Genomic DNA, 24,617 nt, shown 5'->3' with positions numbered 1-24,617 from the left:
CATTTAGCCTTTTTTTTTTTTATACCAATCTTTGTTTTTAACAATCCTCATTTTTCTAATTTAGTTCACTCAGAACAGATATTCTCAAATATCCAGGAAGTGTATGAATGAGACAAAAGTATTACAAAGTGTTCACATTACAATATTGGTGCTTCTTTTGATTCAAGTATTTGTATTCTTTATTTTTGTATTACTCTGATATGTTAATATTATATTTATCTTCTGGGAAATATACAGAGAAGGAGAATACATAGGGGTAAGGTTGGACCTGGGGCAGAGAGCGGGTTTAGGGTAAAGTGGAAAGAGAAACCTAGCTGTATACATATGCACACTTGGATGTATACATGTATATAAACTAGCATGTGCATATTCAACCCAGGCCCTTGACGAAGATTTATTTTCTTGTTTTCCTCTTGGAATGGGGTCTCTACCCCAGAACCTACTCTGCTCCATGATTGAGAAGCATACTTTGCTTAAACTCCAGTTGCCTTTGAGTGATTTAAAAAGGGAGATTCTCTTGACTTCCTACACCAGTCATCCATGGTGTATATTGGTGGGTCAATAAGGTGGGGTAGGGGTGGGGGTGGGTAGAGTGACAGGTGGGCTCTCAGTGCTCGTGCTGCACAGAGAATCCTGGGACGCCTCTGAGACTTGACCCCCCAATCCCTTTTTTGTGACCCTATTCCAGTCTGTAGCCTGGGGAGCCCAGCGTGGAGCAAAACAATTCAGGTTTTTCAGAAACAGGCAATTAGTGATTGTTGCTAATGTCACACGACAATGACGAGTAGGAAAAACAACTCTTGGAAGAGGCCTTTCCCCTTTTAAGACTTGGTACCGAACAACAAAACTGTGAGGTGTGTCCTGGCCCTGCTGATACGGTGGGCCCCACCTGGACCCTAACCCAAAAACCCAGATCTGGGGCAATGTTCTGTGGGTGGTGCACTCGAGGCTGGAGGTCAGAAACGAACACCATCAACACAGTGTTCCAGAAGAAAGCCCCAGTCAGAGGGCCACAGTTTGGGGGAAAGGCTTGCAGAGACAGAACGAGGCCTCTCAGCCAAGGAGTGCACAGCAAAAAACATACTTTAGGACTTTTTTTTAAACAGTTTTTTTTGTACTTTAGTTTTTTCTTTTTGTCCCCCCCCCCCCCCCCCAAAAAAAAGATAACATGTTTTTGGTTTCATAAAAGGTGTACCCAATGTGACCCATCAACAGTACACACAGACTGCCTGTTTTCTTGTTTTCTTTTGATAGCTTGGACAAGGGACTGCCTCATATGTCCTGGCCCAAATATTACCCCCTCCTCCCACCCCACATTCCTCCATGACCCATGTGCCTTTAAGTCTAGGATTCAGGAGGAAATGTAGTCTCAAAACTACTGAATCTTGGGAATTGAAGGCTCATCTGACAGCAGAGACAACTCAATGATAAATGGCAGGGCTGAAGTATATATTTTAGTCCAGTTGGCACATGACACATGAGGAAGGACTCCCAGAAACCCCCATCCCCACCACTCATACCACTCAGCAGGTCATTATTAGTGTTACCTAAAAGCTCTTGAAATCATCACAATGAAGAACTGTACTTTACAGATGTACTTTACACAATGCTAGAGCGCCAACAGGGGAAAGCAGAGTCCACTCAGTGGTCCTCCTGAGGTGTGTATGTATGAGGGATATCAGTGAGACTGAATTACAAACACACCACAGTGATGGGACAGTGGGGAGGGTAGTTGGGAGTCTGCCCAGTGCTGGCTGGTATGAAAAAATGCCAGAGGGGTGGAAAGGAGGGGGTTAGACAATTGGCAGATGGTTGGTGGACTGATGGTTGATGGTTCTGAGCGCGAACCTCTGTCTTTGCATAGAAATCGAGTGCTGCGTCAGTTTATATGGTATTCAGGGTGACGGAGAGGGATAGTGGTTAGGAGTCTGTCTTTTCATTCTGCCAGAAAGCTCCTAGACAGCCTATGGAAAATAAAGCACCAGTGTGAGTGAGGCCTGACTGGAGTGGAGGATGTGTATGTGTGTGTGTGGAGTGGACAACATGGGGATGGGAAGGGAGAGAGGGTGGGCTGGGCAGCATAGGCTGAGAGAGAGGGTGGGCTGGGCAGCAGAGGCTGAGAGAGAGGGGGAGCAGAGCAGGCCGGGTAGATAGATACCCTCAATCTCACACCTGATCTGTACATTAGAACCATTAGGTCCGCTCCTGAACCAAAACACTGACTGTCCAACAACCACACCAAATGAACCACCCCCACTGAGATCTGCAGTGTCCGTATCCATAACATTCCTGTGGTGGGCTGCGTTTTCTGAGGTGCGCGTCAAACCAGAAGTATTTTAGCTTCTGCTTCCGAGCAGTAAGAGCAGGGGACAGGAGAGCAGCTGAACACTGCATGGAGCCTTTGAAAAAACATCCGTAAAAATCATTGTAATCATCATAAAACAAACATCAACAACAGCAAGTTTGACAAAAACTAAAACAACAACTGGAGATTTTTCCAGATATGAAAATAATAAACCAAAACAATTAAACCAAAAAAAAACTTAACACAATTCAAAAACCTCTCCATCTCTGGCTAAAGTGATCCTTGCATGAGAGACAGAGATAGAGGGATAGAGTGGAGGTGATGAACAACAGAGAGAGGGATAGAGTGGAGGTGATGAACAACAGAGTGGGATAGAGTGGAGGTGATGAACAACAGAGAGAGGGATAGAGTGGAGGTGATGAACAGAGAGAGGGATAGAGTGGAGGTGATGAACAACAGAGTGGGATAGAGTGGAGGTGATGAACAACAGAGAGAGGGATAGAGGGCAGGATAGAGTGGAGGTGATGAACAACAGAGAGAGGGATAGAGTGGAGGTGATGAACAACAGAGAGAGGGATAGAGTGGAGGTGATGAACAACAGAGAGAGGGATATAGTGGAGGTGATGAACAACAGAGAGAGGGATAGAGAGCAGGATAGAGTGGAGGTGATGAACAACAGAGAGAGGGATAGAGTGGAGGTGATGAACAACAGAGAGAGGGATAGAGTGGAGGTGATGAACAACAGAGAGCGGGATAGAGTGGAGGTGATGAACAATAGAGAGGGATAGAGAGAGGGATAGAGTGGAGGTGATGAACAACAGAAGAGAGAGGGATAGAGAGGGATAGAGTGGAGGTGATGAACAACAGAAGAGAGGGGGATAGAGAGAGGGATAGAGAGAGGGATAGAGTGGAGGTGATGAACAACAGAAGAGAGAGGGATAGAGAGAGGGATAGAGTGGAGGTGATGAACAACAGAAGAGAGAGGGATAGAGAGAAGGATAGAGTGGAGGTGATGAACAACAGAAGAGAGAGGGATAGAGAGCGGGATAGAGTGGAGGTGATGAACAACAGAGAGAGGGATAGAGTGGAGGTGATGAACAACAGAGAGCGGGATAGAGAGAGGGATAGAGTGGAGGTGATGAACAACAGAAGCTGGCGCAGTAGTAGTAGTTAATACGAATCGGACAGTTCTGACAGCTGCTCTTGGGCACCAGAGGCCCGGGAGGTCCCTGGGGGAACCAGTCTGTGAGGCTCCCCAGGGATGGAGAGGGGAAGGTGGGGTGAGAGCTGCTGCAGAGGCCTGGTGTGGAGCTTCTATGAAGTCCACCCCCTCCGCAGCAGGCAGGCACTCAATGGCCACACGATCATACAGGTTGGCAGGGCTTGTGAAAAAGGTTGCGAGACAGAGAGAAAATGGCGATCCCCCTGCAGAATCCATCTCCAGAACATTGCCGCAGCATCTAGTTGCGTCTCCAGACAACAAGGCTAAAGATTTTCAGTCATGTAACAGTGATATTTACTTTGATAGTGAAAGGGAAAACAGGCGAGTGCGTCGGGGTCTCACACCCGATAGTGCCCAAAGTCTTTCATTCTTTCTTTCCTTTCCATCCCTTCATTTTGCTACCATTTCAGAAAGCTTCCTGGTACCACACACAGACAGCGAGAAAGGGAAGGTCTAAAATAAAAAAAACAATATGAAAACTGAAAATAGTTTCACATCTGTTACAGTTCATAAAGAGTTACACAGAAGCCACGTCGTAGTAGATTGCTTGTTTTTTTGTTGTTGTTTTTTTCCTAGAGTTTTTCAGTGTCACACGCTTCTCCTCTTCTGATTCGTTGGCATTGAAGTGAAGGAGCTTGACGCTCTTTGCTAAGTGCTATGATAAACCACCTCTTTTTATAAAGCAGTTCTATATTTGTTCCATACTTTTTTGTACCAAATACAACAATGGAAAGAAAAAAATGCATGGTTTCGTCTTGTGGGTAAATAAGGAACAAGTCTCGTTTTGGTATAATGCCCCATACACCCCCTTCCTTACCCCTGTGCCCCTCTAGTCCGTCACTGTGAGGCTGGATTAGAAAGACCCAGTCCAAGACTGAATAACAAGTGCTTGTTGTATATCCTTGTGTTTCACGGATAAGTAGGTCCAGCCAGCTCACACACCCAGGGGGCATGGATATAGAGAGTCCTTGCTGATTCTGTCTCTGCTCTTGAAAGAGGTTTGTGAGAGAAACCCTTTGAGTACTTGGTGTGGACGGTAGTAGAGAGTAGTCTGTGGCTTATATTGCACGTCACATGAAAGGGTGTGTTGGTGTAAAGGAGAGATTAGTGGACCACGGTAACGACTGAGGTCTTCCACAGTCACAGAACGGGGGGGAACCAGACCACAAGTTCGTCCTTAAACGAGTTGAGGTGCATTTCAAAACAAGTGTTTTGTTACAGTTCCATAGAGCAGTGGTTACTAGACTTCAACAAGACGGTCATACACACATGTAAACACACACGCCCCGGAAATATTCACACACTGGAGTCATATTTCTCTTCGCTTATTTTGCGAATGATTCGGGGAAACAAAACTCCATGACAAAAATGGCTTTAAAATGAACAAGGCGAAATTATTTTGCGTTTGCATCATCAATCCCTTTAAGAGTGGTGGGGACTGAATAATGTGCTTGTGACCGCCGAGGATTCCAGTTGAGCGCTGCTGTGGCCTCAGTCTCTTACAAGCACATCCTCTCCCCTCGGTTTTCGCTGGCTCAGAAATGAGTGTGCAATTCTCAGTACGTTTTCTTCAGTAAGTACAGAGTGAGTGAGAATCAGTGAATAAAGGAGGGGAACGAGGCCAGGGGGGAGGTTAAGGCTAGTAATTAGTGCTGAGAAAAAACAAACAAGAGAAATTCCGGACTGGTAGAAAGTTCTGGAACCTTCCCGACAGGAAGGGGATGGGCTTTGGGAATGACGTGTATCTATGGTTTCTCTGAGGTGTGGATTGACTGCTGCCAGGCAGCAAGGGATTATGGGAGTTTTAAAGATGGCAGCTCGTTGTTTGAAGCAGTTAGTCTAAAACACACGTTTCACATGACAAATAGTCTCAGAGTAAAGTTCAAATGTTTCTCTTCCTTTGTTGGTTGAGTCAAAGGCATACTCGTGCTTTTCCGAAAGTCCAAACTTAAAACACTGTAACCAGAGCCTCTCGCCGAACAAATCTAAAATGAAATGTTTTTTTTTTTTTTTACAAACAGAAAAATTGGAAGAGGGTGAGCAGCGTGGACACAGAAGAGTCACCTCGTCCTTCTCAAGTCTGTCCCTCGATCATCCCACCCACACTGATTATCACCACATTGATTTGCTTGGTTTTTGCTCTTCTGTTTGTATACATGTATATATGTAGTACTGTGTAGTATTCCTGTGTAGTATTCCATTCCTCCTTTTTCTAGCATGGAGCTCTGTGACGTGGTCCTACATGGACTCCCCACTCAGCAGGTCCCCAGGCAGCAGCGTGTTGATTGGAGTAGGACTCCCCATGACCCGCCCCTCCTCTCCGCTGGGCGGTCCCCATAGGCTGGAGTACTGGGGCACGCCCCCCCAGAGCAGATCTCCCCCGTCTTGGCTCCACCTCCTCCCATGCCGCCACTGCTGCCGCCAGAGTTCCAGTGGGGGTGGCCAATAGGGTGCGAGGATCTGGGCCCGGAACCACCCATCCGCGTCTGATTGACACCCGGGTCAGCCTGCCAGCTGGTAGTTGAGGCTAGCTGCTGGCCCTGTGCAAAGAAGCGCTGGACCTCTTCCTCCCCAGCAAACTCTGCCAGGATGGTGGTATTACCCAGAACGCACCTGGACAGGAAGAGAGACAAACAAAGAGGTGTTATTTAGTTAGCCTCGTTGAAGTGGCCAGTCTCATACACCACATGTGATGCTATAGATACTGGTTCTACCTTTTGTGGAAGCAGGCTGGGCCCCCACTAAAAGATCTCTCTAAGTTCACATTTTTCCAAATTCTAAGCTTTCCAAGTTCTCCCAGTTCTAAGTCCTTTCACACCTGACAATTGACATGACTTAAGTGTTTCTGCCTTCGAGCAGTGAGAGGGGCAGGAAAACTGCCAACAACATCTCCGTACATGTGCAGGGACTTCTGGGCCTTGGCGGCCTCCTCCTTGGAGCTGTAGCGCACCAATGCGTTGCCCTGGGTCAGGTTGAGGTGGAATGTGATGAGGGGGCCGTGCTGCATGCATAGCGTCCGCAGGGTGGAGCCGTCTATCTGGGGAGTGAGGTTCCTCAGGACCAACCAGCTACTGGTCCTGTTGGAGCTGTCTGTACTCCATGTGGTAGCTGCTAGAAGGATAGAGGGGGGAGGAGAAGGAGAGAAGAGGGGGATAGAGAGGGAGGAAAGCTAAATAAACCTAAAATGCAGAATTGCCCTACATCTAACACCATGTTGTCACAATGTCAAATGGATTCTCCAAGGAGCTAGGAAAGTCAGTTAGTAAGATGGGTGGTGGATTCTAAGCAGTAAGCTCTGTAGTTTAGGTAAACCACAGTGTCAGTTGATCAAGAGAGGTGTGTTCAACCACAACAAGGCATTCTCGGGGCGTTGTCTAGACCGCCTTGGCTGTACCAAAAGGGTACCTAGTCTCTGCCTGCAAGGCTACAACATACACATCTAGAACCTGACCTTAAGCCTGTATCACAACACCTCTAGAACCTGGCCTTAAGCCTGTATCACAACACCTCTAGAACCTGGCCTTTAGTCTGTATCACAACACCTCTAGAACCTGGCCTTTAGTCTGTATCACAACACCTATAGAACCTGGCCTTTAGTCTGTATCACAACACCTCTAGAACCTGGCCTTTAGTCTGTATCACAACACCTCTAGAACCTGGCCTTTAGTCTGTATCACAACACCTCTAGAACCTGACATTTAGTCTGTATCACAACACCTCTAGAACCTGGCCTTTAGTCTGTATCACAACACCTCTAGAACCTGTCCTTTAGTCTGTATCACAACACCTCTAGAACCTGGCCTTTAGTCTGTATCACAACACCTCTAGAACCTGGCCTTTAGTCTGTATCACAACACCTCTAGAACCTGGCCTTTAGTCTGTATCACAATACCTCTAGAACCTGGCCTTTAGTCTGTATCACAACACCTCTAGAACCTGACATTTAGTCTGTATCACAACACCTCTAGAACCTGGCCTTCAGTCTGTATCACCTATAGAACCTGGCCTTTAGTCTGTATCACAACACCTCTAGAACCTGACATTTAGTCTGTATCACAACACCTCTAGAACCTGGCCTTAAGTCTGTATCACAACTAGAACCTGGCCTAGTCTGTATCACAATACCTCTAGAACCTGACATTTAGTCTGTATCACAACACCTCTAGAACCTGACCTTTAGTCTGTATCACAACACCTCTAGAACCTGACATTTAGTCTGTATCACAACACCTCTAGAACCTGACATTTAGTCTGTATCACAACACCTCTAGAACCTGACCTTTAGTCTGTATCACAACACCTCTAGAACCTGACATTTAGTCTGTATCACAACACCTCTAGAACCTGACATTTAGTCTGTATCACAACACCTCTAGAACCTGACCTTCAGTCATCTTCTACTCTAATTGAACATTTATGAGGGCTGCAGTTTTTATGGCAAGCACAACAAATATACTACATTTTTTTGGAGAGTAAGGCAGCTGTTACATGAACTTCATAAATGATCAACTGAACATGCACTGGTTGGACCAAAACCCAGTCAGTCAATTCATTTATCCAGTCAGTCAGCAAGTCGCCATCCTCCCCATCCAATTACTTAACAGTTAATCAAATAGACTCTGACTATTTGCATTGACCCCCCCTTTGTTTTCACACTGCTGCTACTCACTGTTTATTATCTACGCATAGTCACTCTACCCCTACCTACATGTACAAATGACTGTGACTCGGTACCGGTTCCTCCTGTACATAGCCTCATTATTGTTATTTTATTGTGTTACTTTTAAAATATATATATTTTTACTTTAGTTAATTTAGTAAATATTTTCTTAACTCCATTTAGTTAAAACTGCATTGTTGGTTTTAAGCATTACACAGTTAGGTCTATGCCTGTATTCGGCACATTTGACAAATATAATTTGATTTACCTGAGGAGTAGGAGCTGCTCCAGCCTTGGGCCAGGCCCAGGGAGTTGCCTCCCCAGGTGGAGGAGTGCTTGGTGGGGTTGGTGAGGCCCGGGGGGGGCCGTGTGGGGGCGGCTGTGTTACTGCGGGGCCCCTGGGGGACCTTCCACAACTCATGGGACAGAGAGACCTGGGAAGGGTGGGAGATGGGCCCCGGGGACCAGGTGGACTTCATGTCCGACAATTTACCTGAAAGAGAGATAAGAAAAGAAACACATTGATTGCTTGGCAACAATTGGAGATACTTGGCATTCTTCTATCAACAACACACAGGGAACTAAACAACCCAAAACACTAGTCAGAATAATACCCTGGTAGAGGGGTTGTTGACGGTAGAGCAGAGCAATCATTCTGCTTTTCCTGGATGTGTTGAACCAAAAATGGGCGTAAACACAGCTAGACTTCACACACACACAGTCCCAGACTGCACAGTAAGGAGTACAGCACAGGGTCAGAGTCAGTCCGTGTCTCACAGTATGGGACAGATCAGGAATACAGCTAGACTTCACTCTCACTCTCACACACACACTCTCACACACACACACTCTCACACACACACACACACACACTCTCACACACACACACTCTCACATACACACACTCTCACACACACACACTCTCACACACACACACTCTCACACACACTCACACACACACACACACACACACACACACACACACACACACACACACACACACACACACACACACACACACACACACACACACACACACACACACACACACACACACACACACTAAGGAGTACAGCCCAGGGTCAGTCTCAGTCCATGCCTCACAGTATGGGACAGATCAGACCAGGAACACAGATAGACTAGAACTATACTAAGATATAGTATATACAACCTCCTCCCAGTTCCCCCCCCATGCTACACACAGGGGTGGGGATACATCAACACCACCAGAGGGAAGATGTATGAGGGGTACAACTAAAGAGGGAAGGACACACAAAACAGATGTGATGGTAAGGATGGGGTCCTCCTCTGGACCAGATACTGAGCCACCAGAGACATCAACACTGATGGGGGCAGGGGGACAAACTAGCTCAAAGCGGAAGTCACCCCTACCCACAGATCTAGGACCAGATTATCATATCACCTGGTCCTAAACATAACCACGGGGAATATGGTAGGATATAAGATTTTACCCTGTATCAGCGGTTAGAGGCGACTTCCGCCCACTCCGACAAACTGTGTACCTGGGTCGTCCGTTTCCGGGGACGACAGACTGAACGAGCTAGAGTAGGCACTGACTGGCCAATCGGTGGAGGGGGGCAGGGCCTCGTTCTGAGATGAGGTGGGGGAGGAGCCTATGGGGGCATGGCATCCAGCAAAACAAAAACAGAAGAAGGGAATGGAAGAGAGAGAGAATCTAATAAAGAAACAGAATAAATGAAAGTGGATGACTGAACAGCTGTGGTGCTCTGTGGCTCTGTGATATGGGAGAGTTCAAAGTGTTGGGAATTAGATGACCTAGTAGTGTAGATATACGAGTGTCAGATTGTACATGCAGTTAATTAAAGAAGCAGCAGGACCAGAAGAGAAAAAGCAGGCTCCTCCAGTGACTGAACTGTTACAGATAATCAGTCTCCCCAACCCATTGGGATACACTGCAGACACAGTATCTGATTTTGCCCGTAGCAGTTTTCTTTGAATGATTCAGGTCATCTCAGACCCCCAGCTCTCCTCTCCCCTCTCAAGACCAAGTCTACCAGAGGGAGAGCACCGTCATTACGTATGTATAGGACCACTTAGAACATGAACACTCCCCTCCCTCCCTCCCACCTGTCCTTCTCCCCCTCCCTCACCCCCCCTGTCCTTCACCCTTGTCCCTCCCTCCCTCCCACCTCTCCTTCCTCCCCCTCCCTCCCTCACCCCCCCATGTCCCTCCCCCTCCCTCACCTCTCCTGTCCTTCCCCTCCCTCACCTCTCCTGTCCCTCTCCACCCCTAGCTCCCCTGTCCCTCTCCACCCCTCAGCTCCCCCTGTCCCTCTCCATCCCCTAGCTCCCCTGTCCCTCTCCACCCCTGTCTCTCACCTCCCCTGTCTCTCACCTCCCCCTCTCTCACCCTCCCTGTCTCTCACCTCGTCCTCCGTCCTCACCTCCGCTGCGGTCTCTCACCTCCCCCTCATCTCCCTCACACTCCCTTTCTGCTTCCCTCGTCCTCCGTCCTCACCTCCCCTGTCTCTCACCTCCCCCTCCACCCTCATCTCCCTCACCCTCCCTTTCTGCTTCCCTTGTCCTCTGTCCTCACCTCCGCTGCGGTCTCTCCTCCCCCTCCACATCTCCCTCACCTTCCCTTTCTGCTTCCCTCGTCCTCCGTCCTCACCTCCGCTGCCTCTCACCTCCCCCTCCACCCTCATCTCCCTCACCCTCCCTTTCTGCTTCCCTCGTCCTCTGTCCTCACCTCCGCTGCGGTCTCTCCTCCCCCTCCACATCTCCCTCACCTTCCCTTTCTGCTTCCCTCGTCCTCCGTCCTCACCTCCGCTGCGGTCTCTCACCTCCCCCTCCACCCTCATCTCCCTCACCCTCCCTTTCTGCTTCCCTCGTCCTCTGTCCTCACCTCCGCTGCGGTCTCTCCTCCCCCTCCACATCTCCCTCACCTTCCCTTTCTGCTTCCCTCGTCCTCCGTCCTCTCCTCCGCTGCGGTCTCTCACCTCCCCCTCCTCATCTCCCTCACCCTCCCTTTCTGCTTCCCTCCCCTCCACATCTCCCTCACCTTCCCTTTCTGCTTCCCTCGTCCTCCGTCCTCACCTCCGCTGCGGTCTCTCACCTCCCCCTCCACCCTCATCTCCCTCACCCTCCCTTTCTGCTCCCTCGTCTCTCACCTCCGCTGCGGTCTCTCCTCCCCCTCCACATCTCCCTCACCTTCCCTTTCTGCTTCCCTCGTCCTCCGTCCTCTCCTCTGCGGTCTCTCACCCTCCACATCTCCCTCACCCTCCCTTTCTGCTCCCCTCGTCCTCCGTCCTCACCTCCACCCTCCTCATCTCCCTCACCCTCCCTTCCTGCTCCCCTCGTCCTCACCTCCGCTGCGGTCTCTCTGCAGGTAGCGGTTGACGTCCTGGATGTTGGTGTTGATGGTGGGGCCGCTGGGCACGCTCCCCGGGGTCATGTTGGGGTCGTTCTCCGGGTCGATGTTCTGCAGGCCCTTCCAGGGCACGCCCGGGCAGAACTCTGGAGGAGGAAGTGATTGTGCAGGAAGTATTACAATTGTCATTCCTCTCATTCATTTACATGACTACCTGGTTCAGTAATGTACAAAATACAAAAATACAAAAGGTGGTGCTTGCAATGAAACTAAACCTCTTGAAAACAGACCTCATCTGGCTACATTAGTCCCATGATCATCATATTAGGTCAATGGGTTTTGGCTGGACAGTAAGCAGTCACTGTAGCTGTCCAGAACTGTTTCCCACCATCCCAGTCTAACTAGCCAACTAACTGACCTGGAGGCCAGGTGATGTTGGCGCCGTTGACCATCTTGTCGTTGGGGCTCTTGCCCTGGCTCCAGCTGTCTGGGGGCACCAGGGGGTTGGTGGGGGACTCGGAGACAGGCATCATGCCGTAGGGGCTGTACCCATCCTCCATTTGGGGGGGCTTCCCGGGGGGGCCCAGGTTGGAACCTGCCAGAGACAAGAGGGGAACCAGGAAGTTGGTTAAGTACAATATAAATTAGAACTAGAGAATGAAATACTTAGTCAAGTTTAATAGAAACCAATACAGGAGGGGTTAAATGCAGAAGACACATATCAGTTGAATGCATTCAGTTGTACAACTGACCAGGTATCCCCATTCCCAGAACATATAGTAGCATTGAGATGGAAATTACAAGGTTCCACTTGAAAACCCAAGAGGACAACTACGTTCTGAAGCTGCCAACTGAGTGTCATACACCATGGTCCTTTCATATCCCCCAGTTCTACTCAGTCCAGCTCAGAAGAGTTCATTAAATCTTTATTGTCCCAACATTGGGCAATGGTGTCAACAGTCTGTACCGTGCTTGTTCAGGTTGGACTCCAGAGAGGATGAGCCTCCAGAGAGGCTGTCCATGGAGTTGGGGTGTGTCCACTGGGAGAGGCGAGACTGGGGCTGGGGAAGCTCCTTCATGGACAGGCCTCCCACCTCTATGCAGGTTACATTCATGTTAGGATTCAGTCCAGCTGGGAGAGAGGCAAAGAGACAGGCAGAGAGAGGGAGACAGGCAGAGAGAGGGAGACAGGCAGAGAGAGGGAGACAGGCAGAGAGAGGGAGACAGGCAGAGGGGGAGACAGGCAGAGGGGGAGACAGGCAGAGAGGGGGAGACAGGCAGAGAGGGGGAGACAGGCAGAGAGGGGGAGACAGGCAGAGAGGGGGAGACAGGCAGAAGGGGGAGACAGGCAAGAGACAGGCAGAGAGGGAGACAGGCAGAGAGGGGGAGACAGGCAGAGAGAGGGAGACAGGCAGGGGGAGACAGGCAGAGAGGGGGAGACAGGCAGAGAGGGGGAGACAGGCAGAGAGGGGGAGACAGGCAGAGAGGGGGAGACAGGCAGAGAGGGGGAGACAGGCAGAGAGGGGGAGACAGGCAGAGAGGGGGAGACAGGCAGAGAGGGGGAGACAGGCAGAGAGGGGGAGACAGGCAGGGAGACAGGCAGAGAGGGGGAGACAGGCAGAGAGAGGGAGACAGGCAGAGAGAGGGAGACAGGCAGAGAGAGGGAGACAGGCAGAGAGAGGGAGACAGGCAGAGAGAGAGAGGGAGACAGGCAGAGAGAGGGAGACAGGCAGAGAGGCAGGGAGGTAACACCAGACAAAACAAGTCAATAAAGCATTAAAGATGAATCACTCGTTTCTTGTTTTGCACTTTGTTGCTATGGTTCTTTATATAACTACAATCAATCGTAATGCCCTTGCCACAGGATATCTGTTAGACACTGAGCAAGTCCCAACAGCTGTATTTGAACACAGACAGATATTGACCAGAAAGATGATCTGTTTAGAAAGGGCACACACAGGTCTGGGACCTGTAACAATGATGACATTCCCAGTCCCTGTCCTGCTATCAATAAATCAAATGTATTTATAAAGCCCCTGTTACATCAACAACTGTCCCAAATTGACAAGAGCCCAAAGAGCAAACAGAAGCACAGTGGAACTACTACAGTGGTGAGAACAAGTATTTAATACACTGACGGTTTTGCAGGTTTTCCTACTTACAAAGCATGTAGAGGTCTGTAATTTTTATCATAGGTACACTTCAACTGTGAGAGACAGAATCTAAAACAAAAATCCAGAAAATCACATTGTATGATAAGCACTGTATTTTAAGTAATTAATTAGCATTTTATTGCATGACATAAGTATTTGAAAACCTACCAACCAGTAAGAATTACTTCTTTCTTTAAGAAGCCCTCCTGTTCTCCACTCATTACCTGTGTTAACTGCACCTGTTTGAACCTGTTACCTGTATAAAAGACACCTGTCCAAACACTCAATCAAACAGACTCCAACCTCTCCACAATGGCCACGACCAGAGAGCAGTGTAAGGACATCAGGAATACAATTGTAGAGCTGCACAAGGCTGGGATGGGCTACAGGACAATAGGCAAGCAGCTTGGTAAGAAGGCAACAACTGTTGGCGCAATTATTAAAAATTGGAAGAAGTTCAAGATGACGGTCAATCAACCTCTGTCTGGGGCTCCATGCAAGATCTCACCTCGTTGGGCATCAATGATCATGAGGAAGGTGAGGGATCAGCCCAGAACTACACGGCAGGACCTGGTCAATGACCCGAAGAGAGCTGGGACCACAGTCTCAAAGAAAACCATTAGTAACACACTACGCCGTCATGGATTAAAATCCTGCAGCGCACGCAAGGTCCCCCTGCTCAAGCCAGCGCATGTCCAGGCCCGTCTGAAGTTTGCCAATGACCATCTGGATGATCCAGAGGAGGAATGGGAGAAGGTCATGTGGTCTGATGAGACAACAAAGAGCTTTTTGGTCTAAACTCCACTCGTCGTGTTTGGAGGAAGAAGAAGGATGAGTACAACCCCAAGAACACCATCCCAACTGTGAAGCATGGAGGTGGAAAGGGGACAGGACGACTGCACCGTATTGAGGGGAGGATGGATGGGGCCATGTATCGCGAGATCTTGGCCAACAACCTCCTTCCCTCAGTAAGAGCATTGAAGATGGGTCATGGCTGGGTATTCCAGCATGACAACGACCCGAAACACACAGCAAGGGCAACTAAGGAGTGGCTCCGTAAGAAGCATCTCAAGGTCCTGGAGTGGCCTAGCCAGTCTCCAGAACTGAACCCAAAAGAAAATCTTTGGAGGGAGCTGAAAGTCCGTATTGCCCAGCGACAGCCCCGAAACCTGAAGGATCTGGAGAAGGTCTGTATGGAGGAGTGGGCCAAAATCCCTGCTGCAGTGTGTGCAAACCTGGTCAAGAACTACAGGAAACGTATGATCTCTGTAATTACAAACAAAGGTTTCTGTACCAAATATTAAGTTCTGCTTTTCTGATGTATCAAATACTTATGTCATGCAATAACATGCAAATTAATTATTTAAAAATCATCCAATGTGATTTTCTGGATTACAGACCTCTACATGCTTTGTAAGTAGGAAAACCTGCAAAATCGGCAGTGTATCAAATACTTGTTCTCCCCACTGTATGTGTTGTGCACATTGTGGAACAGAGTTCCCACTCACAGAGAGGGTAGGGGCTGTAGGAGTTTGGGGACGACTGCTGCTCTTTGGTCTGCAGGTCGGGTAGGCCCGGAGCCTGGGGGTGGCCTGGGAACAAGTCCAGGGCTGATTTGCCTTGGCCGTGGTGCAGGCCGGAGGAGGAGAGGGAGCCGAGGGTCTGCTGCTGCTTCATCAGCAGGGCCTGGGCCAGCTGTCTCTGGTGCTGTTGGATCTGCTGCTGCATGTTATTGATTGTACGTGCAACCTGCAGGAAGAGGAAGTGACATCAGAGAGAGACACAAAGCTGGTGGTCAGTTTATCTGTGAGCCAGCAGAGAACACAGGAAAAAATTCAATGGGACAGTTGCTAGAGTGAATGGCAAGTATAGCCCCTTATACATACATCTGCTTCTACTAGGGATTAACCACCCAGGCTCTCAAATTCACCAGGCTAGGAACCCAGGTATGTCTGCAAAGCACATACACCCCCTCTGCTATAGTAGGATGGTAAAACGTTTGGGTTTTACCCCAGTATGAGGGCTGGCCGGGTTCAGGATCAGTAGATATGAAAGGCAGAGATGGGTGAAACTAGTGGGCTGTATCTGAGAGGGAGGGACACAGAGGGACACAGAGGGACACTCACGTGCTGCTCCTGCTGTCGGATGGGACCAGAAACATTACGTTGTGCCTGCAACATCTGCTGTTGAATTTGTAAACGCTGGTACGCCTGCAGAGGAATACACGTTTACACACAAACCCACAGACACATATGTACAGAAATATGCACGTGTGCGCGCACACACACACACACACACACACACACACACACACACACACACACCATTTTCTAGTTGCTACAGAATGCGATCAGTCAAAACCCAAGGGTTTTTCACATCTCTAAGGCAACGAGGCAGTAGAGGAGTGTATGATATAAGCGTGTACAGAGTGTATCTGCATAGTGTTTATATGGAGGAGTCCTAAAGTAAACTGAGAGGAGACCAGATGAGGACTCACCAGTTGCAGCTGGTATAGTTGGTTCAAAAGGGTCATATGTTGAGGGTTTATTGGTGAGGTTAAAAGTGCAGGATTCAGACCAATGTTTTTTGCTGCAAACTGTAAGAGCTGTGCTTGAACCTGGACAAGAGAGAGACCAAAAGATTTGGTTTTAGAAACCATAAACTAAGTACGAGAAAAATGGTAGACAGGACTGAGGCGCTTATGCACGTAAACTATGCTGAGGGGAGCTGAAAAACTTGTGTGTGTGTGTGTATGATTCTATATATGATTGTATGTGTGTGTGAGTGAGAGGAGATACTTGGAGGGGGCTTAGAGGTGTGTGGTATTCCCCAGGTCGTATTCATTAGGCACTAAATACGAGAAAATGAATCCAAACAAGGATCCCTCCCTACCTGAACTTGTCTAATAACAACCTCTCACTTTGACTGTCCGTTGAAAACCGTTTTACAGTTTTCCCATAATGAATACAACCCTGGTCCATGTTGTGTGTGTGTGTACCTGAGGGGAGAGAAACTGAGGCACTTGAGCGCGTAGACTAGGCTGGGAGGAGCCGAGAGGCGGCACTGACGGCTGAGGAGGAGGCTGCTGCATGGCCCGGGCTTGTGCTGCACCGCTACTGCCCAACATTCCACTCTGCATCTGGGAGGGAGGAGAGGGAGGTGGAAACCAGGGTGGAATAGCATGATGATAGGGACCCACTATTCTGCACTGTTGAGGAAGAACTGCAAGTCTGCATGTCTCTGAACCATTTACAGCCACGTGACCAATAAACTTTCATTTAGATTCATAAAAAGTCCAATGAGATTTAACAGGCTAGACAAAACCCCAAAATCTAAACCTAAATACAGGCTCCCTCTAGCTCTGTCTGTCCCCTGCCAGTCCGTCCGTCCATCCATCCATCTCCCTCTCTGCCTATCAGTGTGCCAGCCAGTCCTCTCTGCCTATCAGTGTGCCAACCAGTCCTCTCTGCCTATCAGTGTGCCAACCAGTCCTCTCTGCCTATCAGTGTGCCAACCAGTCCTCTCTGCCTATCAGTGTGCCAACCAGTCCTCTCTGCCTATCAGTGTGCCAACCAGTCCTCTCTGCCTATCAGTGTGCCAACCAGTCCTCTCTGCCTATCAGTGTGCCAACCAGTCCTCTCTGCCTATCAGTGTGCCAACCAGTCCTCTCTGCCTATCAGTGTGCCAACCAGTCCTCTCTGCCTATCAGTGTGCCAACCAGTCCTCTCTGCCTATCAGTGTGCCAACCAGTCCTCTCTGCCTATCAGTGTGCCAACCAGTCCTCTCTGCCTATCAGTGTGCCAACCAGTCCTCTCTGCCTATCAGTGTGCCAACCAGTCCTCTCTGCCTATCAGTGTGCCAACCAGTCCTCTCTGCCTATCAGTGCCAACCAGTCCTCTCTGCCTATCAGTGTGCCAACCAGTCCTCTCTGCCTATCAGTGTGCCAACCAGTCCTCTCTGCCTATCAGTGTGCCAACCAGTCCTCTCTGCCTATCAGTGTGCCAACCAGTCCTCTCTGCCTATCAGTGTGCCAACCAGTCCTCTCTGCCTATCAGTATGCCAACCAGTCCTCTCTGCCTATCAGTGTGCCAACCAGTCCTCTCTGCCTATCAGTGTGCCAACCAGTCCTCTCTGCCTACCAGTATGCCAACCAGTCCTTCCTCTTCTCAGACTCCTATCTTCTCCTAGCAATCTTTCATTCAACTACACATTACCCCCAATTCTGCTTATGGCACCTGCCGGTTGCCTGTCTGCTGTCTAAACCCCACATAGCCGTAGACAGTGTGCTGCCTACCTGTCTGTTGTTCAAGTTTTGCATGGCTAGGCCCTGTGGGCCGCCCAGGCCCTGGCTGGATAGAGGCAGGGAGGGGAGTTTCAGGCCGAGGGGGCCGGGGGAACAAGGCATAAACGGTGAGGAGGTATGGACGTCCTCCACCAGGCTACCAACACCGTCCTGCGCCCACACAGACAGCCACAGAGGGAGAGCGTCACCATTACACTCTCAATGGGTGGATACATAGAAACTGAACCTTGCCCTGTTCAGAACAGAATCTGTCCCCTCATAACTAGTGAAGAATAGAACAAACACACTATTGAGTGAGTTACACAACAGTGTGATGTACAGTATTATATTGTTCGCTTTTTAAAAAATATATTTTTTTTGATTCCTTGATAAGTTATTTTCCATGGTTCCCCAGAACACTAGTCTGCCCTGGCTATACAGCATCTTCTCATTGAAGAACCCATGGACAATATAGGAGTGTGTGATGTTGGGGAGTGGGTCAGGGGTCATTACCTTGTCGAGGAAAGGGGAGCGATCTGAGGAGGACTCTTTGGAGTGGAGGGGAGGCCGGCAGCCCATTGGCCCCTTGTTGATCAGACAGTTGTTGTAGTCGGACATGCCCATCCCCCGCCTGTCCAGCTCTGTCTTCTTCTCCAACAGAGCACCTGAGAGAGACAGAGTAGCGAGAGTAGTGACAAACAGAGAGCAGTGAGAGAACACAGGGATATCACCAACACTGATACAGTCAGTGACAGTGATATGGACTGCATCAGGAACAAGGAGTTAACAGAGTGTATTGAGGACTGGGAGAAGAGACTTACTCATGGCCTGGTCCAGGTTCATGTTGTTCCTCTTCAGAGCCTCCTCGGCTGGATCTCTCTGGACACACACACACACACGAACAGCTGTCAGCAGAAATATCTCACAAACATGCATGTGTACGTGTGGTCCTGTGTGGCTCAGTTGGTAGGAACATGGAGCTAGCCACGCCAGGAAGGTGGGTTTGATTCCCGCGGGGGCTACCAAAATATATGCATTCACTGTTGTATTAAAGCGTCTGCTATATGGCATGTTATATTATTATCAGATGTCTAGGTATACAGATTACATCAGTGTGGAGTTTGACTCCAGAGATAGTAGCAGGCAGCAGCACTCACAGGGAAGCCCATGTCTGTCAGCTGCTTGATCAGGCGATTCATGATCCAGGCTTCCTCCTGCTTGCCCGGAATCTTCCCCTTGGGTGGGGCCTTCCTAGGTCTGTTGCCCCAGGAGTTGCTCTCCTGGGAGGCCTGGCTGCTCCACATGTCCCCGTCATCAGGGTCCCACTGGCCCCCAGACAAACCCATGTCCTCCCCGCCACCTCCGCCACCCCAGCCGTCTTGCATAGATTTGGGGGCTGCAGAGGGATAAGAGGAAATGTTGTGTTACTATCTTTTCAAATTCATTTTCATCCACAATCCTCCACAATGTTTTATTATGACGTAATATATTTGTATTGGTTCTGACAGTGGGGTGTTTGTATTGGTTCTGACAGTGGGGTGTTTGTATTGGTTCTGACAGTGGGGTGTTTGTATTGGTTCTGACAGTGGGGTGTTTGTATTGGTTCTGACAGTGGGGTGTTTGTATTGGTTCTGACAGTGGGGTGTTTGTATTGGTTCTGACAGTGGGGTGTTTGTATTGGTTCTGACAGTGGGGTGTTTGTATTGGTTCTGACAGTGGGGTGTTTGTATTGGTTCTGACAGTGGGGTGTTTGTATTGGTTCTGACAGTGGGGTGTTTGTATTGGTTCTGACAGTGGGGTGTTTGTATTGGTTCTGACAGTGGGGTGTTTGTATTGGTTCTGACAGTGGGGTATTTGTATTGGTTCTGACAGTGGGGTGTTTGTATTGGTTCTGACAGTGGGCTACTTGTATTGGTTCTGACAGTGGGCTACTTGTATTGGTTCTGACAGTGGGCTACTTGTATTGGTTCTGACAGTGGGCTACTTGTATTGGTTCTGACAGTGGGCTACTTGTATTGGTTCTGACAGTGGGCTACTTGTATTGGTTCTGACAGTGGGCTACTTGTATTGGTTCTGACAGTGGGCTACTTGTATTGGTTCTGACAGTGGGCTACTTGTATTGGTTCTGACAGTGGGTTACTTGTATTGGTTCTGACAGTGGGTTACTTGTATTGGTTCTGACAGTGGGCTACTTGTATTGGTTCTGACAGTGGGGTGTTTGTATTGGTTCTGACAGTGGGGTGTTTGTATTGGTTCTGACAGTGGGGTGTTTGTATTGGTTCTGACAGTGGGGTGTTTGTATTGGTTCTGACAGTGGGTTACTTGTATTGGTTCTGACAGTGGGTTACTTGTATTGGTTCTGACAGTGGGCTACTTGTATTGGTTCTGACAGTGGGCTACTTGTATTGGTTCTGACAGTGGGCTACTTGTATTGGTTCTGACAGTGGGGTGTTTGTATTGGTTCTGACAGTGGGGTGTTTGTATTGGTTCTGACAGTGGGGTGTTTGTATTGGTTCTGACAGTGGGGTACTTGTATTGGTTCTGACAGTGGGGTACTTGCATTGGTTCTGACAGTGGGCTACTTGTATTGGTTCTGACAGTGGGGTGTTTGTATTGGTTCTGACAGTGGTCTACTTGTATTGGTTCTGACAGTGGGCTACTTGTATTGGTTCTGACAGTGGGCTACTTGTATTGGTTCTGACAGTGGGGTGTTTGTATTGGTTCTGACAGTGGGGTGTTTGTATTGGTTCTGACAGTGGGCTACTTGTATTGGTTCTGACAGTGGGGTTCTTGTATTGGTTCTGACAGTGGGGTATTTGTATTGGTTCTGACAGTGGGGTATTTGTATTGGTTTGGTTCTGACAGTGGGGTATTTGTATTGGTTCTGACAGTGGGGTATTTGTATTGGTTCTGACAGTGGGGTATTTGTATTGGTTCTGACAGTGGGGTATTTGTATTGGTTCTGACAGTGGGGTATTTGTATTGGTTCTGACAGTGGGGTATTTGTATTGGTTTTGACAGTGGGGTATTTGTATTGGTTCTGGGTTCTGATAGTGGGGTATTTGTATTGGTTTTGACAGTGGGGTATTTGTATTGGTTCTGGGTTCTGACAGTGGGGTATTTGTATTGGTTTTGACAGTGGGGTATTTGTATTGGTTCTGGGTTCTGACAGTGGGGTATTTGTATTGGTTTTGACAGTGGGGTATTTGAATTGTCAGTTGATTTAGACTTATTTTAGTATAGCACAGCCGTGCACTGGTAAAGTTCATAAAGAAAGACTATTGGAGAATACATTCTGTGTATTCAGCCTGCCACCAGAGGTCAGTGTAGCTGCCTACTAAATAGGGAGTCAATTTGTTTTCAGCAATTATATTTCCATGACTGATCAAAAGGTGTTTTCTCATGGCTTTCCTGTTCCTCTGCAGTAGACATACGGTGAGCAATATGTTCAGAACATGGAAACGCAATAAAATCACAGTATCAATTCATATTACACATAGGACATGTATTGTGATTCTCATGATTCCATCAGCACGCAATGTAGCCTGCAGGTATCCTAGAGGTCTAGTGTCTGCAGGTAGCCTAGAGGTCTAGTGTCTGCAGGTAGCCTAGAGGTCTAGTGTCTGCATGTAGCCTAGAGGTCTAGTGTCTGCAGGTAGCCTAGAGGTCTAGTGTCTGCAGGTAGCCTAGAGGTCTAGTGTCTGCAGGTAGCCTAGAGGTCTAGTGTCTGCAGGTAGCCTAGAGGTTTAGTGTCTGCAGGTAGCCTAGAGGTCTAGTGTCTGCAGGTAGCCTAGAGGTCTAGGCTACCTTGCGTAGCCTGCCGGTTGTTGGTTTGAATCCTTGAGCCGACTAGGTGCAAAATCTGTTGACGTGCCCTTGATCAAGGCACTTAACCCTAATTGTTACTGTAAGTTGCTCTGGATAAGAGCGTCTGCTAAATGACTCAAATGTTAAACATTTTGTAATGTCATGAGGTCCCAGCCATAGTGAAAACATCAGCAATTTCAATGAATCAGGAAAAATCTGATCTAATCTATAAAAAGTACTAGAGTCCTTCTCACCTGGTTTGCAAGGTGCAGATCCAAGGGGTGGGTTGCCCCGTCTGTAGGGTTCAGGGCTGTTGTCACCCACACCCCAGCCCCCATGGCTCCCGGTGGGTTTCCCCCAGGCGGAGGTCCCGTTGTCCACGCTGACCAGAGGGGGAGCAGGCTCCCCCCAGGAGGGCTCTGGTTTGGGGTGGACACTGGAAGGCTCCCCCCAGCCTAGGAACAGGATGACTTTGAGGGCACACGTGGATTGGATAACAGTACAGAGAACAACGGACCCAAAACAAACTCGCTCTGGAACCTTAGGTCCATTTTGTTCACATGTTATAGGTCCAAAAGGCTCCTTATCAGTTTCTACCCCCAAGCCACAAGACAGCTGAACAATTAATCAAATGGCTGCCCCTCCCACTGTTTATTATCTATGCATAGTCACTTTACCCCTACCTACATATTACCTCCACTACCCCGTACTCCCACACACTGACTCGGTATCGGTACCCGCGGTATATAATCTTGTTATTGTTACTTTTTTATGTATTTTTCTGAAGCAAATATTTACTAAATTAACTAAAGTCTTATTTCCTTAAAACGGCACTGTTGGTTAAGGGCTTGTAAGTAAGCATTTCACTGTAAGGTCTACACACACCTGTTGTGTTCAGTGCATGGGATTTGTTTTTGATCCTACAGGAGAAACCCCTGCACTGCCATGCATACACCTAACAAAATGCATGTATTGTCAATTTCAACATTGTGTGCATCCTTGTTCTAAATCTAAGTTTAAACAGTCACAGTGTAACAAAAACATCTAAGAAAATCATATTGCTAAAATGTACCATTCCTAACCTTTTCCTGGTTTCTACAATGCCCCTTTATGCAGGACAGGCTGGACCTTGGCCAGTCCAGGACAGAGGAGGCTGTTTAACTCTTGGCCCTGTCTGTGGTAACCAGTTGGCCTGGCTGAGAGTCAGGCAGCCCCGACTCTGCCTGTGCCAGTTTGTCTATTGCTCCAAGAGGTCTACTTCCTGGATCAGATTTCACTCTCTCAGTTATGATTATCTCCTCATCTCCTTTCCGTCATGACCACTGATGTTAAAGAAATCAATAGCTTGTCATTTTAAGTATCAGGGTTACGTGGGAAAGGAGTGAAGGAAACTAAAGACATATTTCAGTGTATACTGTATGGACACAAAACTTGCATTGTATTATTTTGTGTTGCATGGTTGATTGTGGTGCATAAAAGAGCAGCATATGGGGCAGTGACTAGCCAGAACCAGCAGGGGATCTAAACTCTCCTTCTCTCCCCCTCCTCCTCCTCCGCTCGCTCCTCCTCCTCCTCCTCCGCTCTCTCTCCCACCCTCCTCCTCCTCCCCCGCTCCCTCTCCCACCCTCCTCCTCCTCCCCCGCTCCCTCTCCTCCTCCGCCCCCTCCTCCTCCTCCGCTCTCTCCCCCCCCTCCTCCTCCGCTCCCTCTCCCCCTCCTCCGCCCCCTCCTCCTCCTCCGCTCTCCCCCCCCCTCCTCCTCCTCCGCTCCCCCCCTCCTCCTCCGCTGCCCCCCCCCTCCTCCTCCACTCTCCCCCCCTCCTCCTCCTCCGCTCCCTCTCCTCCCCCCTCCTCCTCCTCCCGCTCGCTCTCTCTCTCCTCCTCTAACTACCGACAGATGGTGGTTACTCCTATAATCACACACTTCCTCCACAGCTCAAACGTTTTGTGGCTCCAATCGCTATTTTCACAAGCCGGGTTAGTAAACAGCATTCTTGGGCTTCCTCCGCCACGTGTGCCCACGTGAGGTTGCCACAGTTACGCACACAGATGGGGGCGCCCGTGTTGTTGTTGTGAAATCAGAAGAGAGCAAGCTTCAGAGAAGTAAAGGGGGTGGGGTCAGGGCGGGCTGGCATCGCTTTCACCAATTTGGTTCTTCATTTAGATGGAAATCTAAGAGGCGAGGTTTTACCTTTAAACGGATCAACGTTTTGGAGCCAAGCATGTGTTCGCTGTGCGCCACCTAACAAGATGTTGTGTTAAGTCATAGGTAGAACAGACAACTATTTCCTTGTTCTTGTGTGTTCACAGTATAATAACAGTTGATTGAACTGCAACAACGGTTTTAAGATGCCGCTTTTTAACAAAACAACTAATCTTTATCAGGCCTGGCACAGTGAATTCATTCTGCCTGTTAGGTTTGTAAAACCCACAACACTGTTCTCCTCCCATGACTACATGTACAAAACGTAAACACAACACTGTTCTCCTCCCATGACTACATGTACAAAACGTAAACCCAACACGGTTCTCCTCCCATGACAACATGTACAAAACGTAAGCCCAACACTGTTCTCCTCCCATGACTACATGTACAAAATGTAAGCCCAACACTGTTCTCCTCCCATGACTACATGTACAAAACGTAAACCCAACACGGTTCTCCTCCCATGACAACATGTACAAAACGTAAGCCCAACACTGTTCTCCTCCCATGACTACATGTACAAAACGTAAGCCCAACACGGTTCTCCTCCCATGACTACATGTACAAAACGTAAGCCCAACACTGTTCTCCTCCCATGACTACATGTACAAAACGTAAACCCAACACGGTTC

General features: G+C 48.7%; 1 pseudogene; it reads right to left on the bottom strand.

Annotated features, from left to right (window-relative positions):
- Window positions 1–50: 50 nt before the first annotated feature.
- Window positions 51–24,617, bottom strand: part of LOC139421568 (trinucleotide repeat-containing gene 6C protein-like) — a 70,775-nt pseudogene continuing 46,208 nt past the window's right edge.

The sequence above is a fragment of the Oncorhynchus clarkii genome, chromosome 12 (assembly GCF_045791955.1).
Source record: "Oncorhynchus clarkii lewisi isolate Uvic-CL-2024 chromosome 12, UVic_Ocla_1.0, whole genome shotgun sequence".
Lineage (NCBI taxonomy): Eukaryota > Metazoa > Chordata > Actinopteri > Salmoniformes > Salmonidae > Oncorhynchus > Oncorhynchus clarkii.
The sequence above is the reverse complement of the archived record's forward strand: the minus strand, read 5'-3'. Positions and strand labels throughout refer to the sequence as shown.